Source organism: Echinops telfairi, unplaced genomic scaffold (assembly GCF_000313985.2).
Source record: "Echinops telfairi isolate 266 unplaced genomic scaffold, ASM31398v2 ScPeMD7_1;HRSCAF=3_0, whole genome shotgun sequence".
NCBI lineage: Eukaryota > Metazoa > Chordata > Mammalia > Afrosoricida > Tenrecidae > Echinops > Echinops telfairi.
The window spans coordinates 19,689,674-19,692,650 of NW_022103896.1; positions in this window are offsets into that span (position 1 = coordinate 19,689,674).

Below are 2,977 nucleotides of genomic sequence, written 5' to 3' on the forward strand. Positions count from 1 at the left end.
CCCACAGTGGGGATGGTCCGACCGGACTCACTCCCTGCCATGTGTCCCTATGTTGTCCTCTCTCAGAGTATGCTACAGTGAGGGGACATCATGTCTAGAGCTGTTGGTGCCCTAAAGTCCTCTCTGTGCCTAAGCAGCTCTGTGCAGGGACATCATCCTCAGGGATTGGTGTGCCAGTGTGGGGTCTAGTCCCTCGATCTCTCTTTATCCTTCTTGGTTTGCTTCTGCATGAGTGTGGCCGGCCCCTCTCCCCAGCCTGTTGGTTTAGTGTTGTCCTCTGTAGCACATGCTGCGGGGGTATGGGGGTGAGAGGGGGGACTTCAGTTTCCCTCTGATTGGGTCTGGCTCTGTAGACCAGAGATAATTCTTTGAGGCGGTAGTAAAGAATCCATAAGGGCCTTGGAAAAGCACACTCAAGATCTCTGTGTGACATGGTAGAGGCCGCCATGACTCTGTGCATCAGACTTTGGGACAGAGACTTAGAGGAGCAGCTCCGAGACTAGGGGATCCCTTCTCCTTATCTAGCCAGAGACTATGGAACTGTGAGAGTGTTCGGCAGGCTGGTTTCCTGGCCCATGGAGGCAAAGGCCAAGTGACTGAGAATCTAAGAACCTGAGAGACCGTGGCTGCTGGTTAAGAAGACCAGTGATTATATCCTTATTGTGTGCTGATCCTGACTTGTGGTAACCTATTAGTGGCCCTAATAAACCCCCTTAACTATGGGTATTGCCTGCGAATTCTGTGTGGCCATCACACCAAATTGTTGAACCCAGCATGGATACTAAGTAGCAGGGGAGGAATGATTGGCGAGGCCTTCTTCGTTGTCTGTGGTGGTCTGGAAGCTCCCCTGAAACCTGTTCCCTTTGGGTGACCCCGCTGGGATTTGAAACACCAGTGACAAAGCTTCCCGCATCACAGCAACACATAAGTTACCACAGCATGACAAACGGAGACAAGTGGTGGACACTTACCACCAAGATGTGTTCATCTAGACTGTGGAACAGAAGAATAGACGTCACAGCACGGAATCGAGAGCCTAAAAAAAAATCCCCACATTGACAGGCAAGACATTTTTATTTTTACAAGAGTAGCAAGGCAATAAAATTCAGAGTTGTGGGGCAACTGGATTTCTTCTTTGTTTTTTCAAATCATTTTATTGGGGGCTTGTACAAGTCTTATCACAATCCATCCATCCATCCATTGTGTCAAGCACATTTGTACATTTGTTGCCATCATCATTTTCAAAACATTTTGTTTATACCTGAGTCCTTGGTATCAGTTCCTCATGTTTCCCCTTTCCCTCCTCTACCTTCCCTCCCTCATGACCCCTTGATAATTCATAAATCATTATTATTTTTTCATGTCTTACACTGTCCAACATCTCCCTTCACCCACTTTTCTGTTGTCCGTCTTCCAGGGAGGAGGGTATATGTAATCCCCCTTCCACCCCACCCTCCATTCACCCTCCCGGTATCGCCACTCTCAGCACTGATCCTGAAGGGATCACCTGTCCTGGATTCGCTGTGTTTCCAGTTGCTGTCTGTACTAGTCTGCATCCTGTGGTCTAGCCAGATTTTAAGGTAGAATTGGGATCATGATAGTGGGGGAGAGGAAGCATTAAAGAACTAAGAGAAAGTTGTATGTTTCATCGGTGCTATACTGCACCCTGACTGGCTCATCTCCTCCCTGCAACCCTTCTGTAGGCAACTGGGTTTCTACATGAAAAATAATGAAGTTGATCTTCTACCTACCACCATATACTAAATTTGATTTTAAATCCCCTTTTCATGTTTAGACAAGTGTCTCTTGGTCTATGTACAGTTTCCATGTGAGCACAATGAAATATTCTGGAATTTCCAGTCTTCATAATGTTCTCAATAATTTGTTATGAGCTGCAGATTTGAATGTCTTTACATAGTTGTGGTAGTTACATAATCTGTTGCCAACTTGAGGCCATTAAGAGTGAAGGGGTGGAGTTTAGCCAGTCAATCAGGGTGCAGCTTGATGACGTCATTTTGAGGCACTAAGTAGATAAAGAGCTTACTGGAGGCAGAATAGATAGATATTCCCTGGGAGAGATTCCTGTTGACAAGACACATGGAGCTATGCTAGAGCCTTGGAACTGAAGGAGCCATGTAGAGACCCCTGTCAGTGCTGAGATACTTATACTGCCACTGGATCCACAAGACTTTCTACCCACTGGCCTGTGATCTTCCTGCACTCGGCATCATTGCATGTGTTGTGCGAGTCTGAAGAGGAATTTATAGATTGGAGTCTGACATATGAGCTAATATTGGCCTTATGAACTTGATCTGGACTGAGCTAGGATATTTTCTTTTCTTTGCTAGGATATTTTCTTAATGTACAAACTTACTTTTTGATATAAAACTCTCTCTTACATACATATGAGCACCTCTGGATTTGTTAGTCAGCCTGAACCAATACAAGTAAACCAAACACATGTACTTTCTCTTTTATTCTCTGTCTGCTTTCATTGAAGACCCATTTGACATCGGCAATCGTATCCTTCATTCTGTGTTCTCTTCTCAATTTGACTTGAATTTCTGGCAACTTCCTGCTATAACTATTTATGAAATATCTTCAGCATAATTTCCCTTGCGTTTGATAGTACTGATGTTATTCAATAAAGTTTGCATTCTGCTGCATTAATTTGCTCCAAACACGGACCTCTTCCAGGTAATTGGCCAGGTATGCATCTTCCAATTTTTTGGTCATTGATGACTGAACACATCTACTGGTGCATTTATTTATTTGTGGAAACATCTCAGTTGTCAATTCATGAAGGCTTGGTGGTTTTGTGTGTGTTTCTCTTTGTTAATCTATTTTTTTGGCCAATGCCTTCAGTGCCGCACAGTCTTTGCCCTTCAGTACCATTAGTTCCTGATCATGAACGACCTCTTGAAATGGTTGAACTTCAACCAATTATTTTCAGTACTCTGTGTGTCTTCCATTTTCT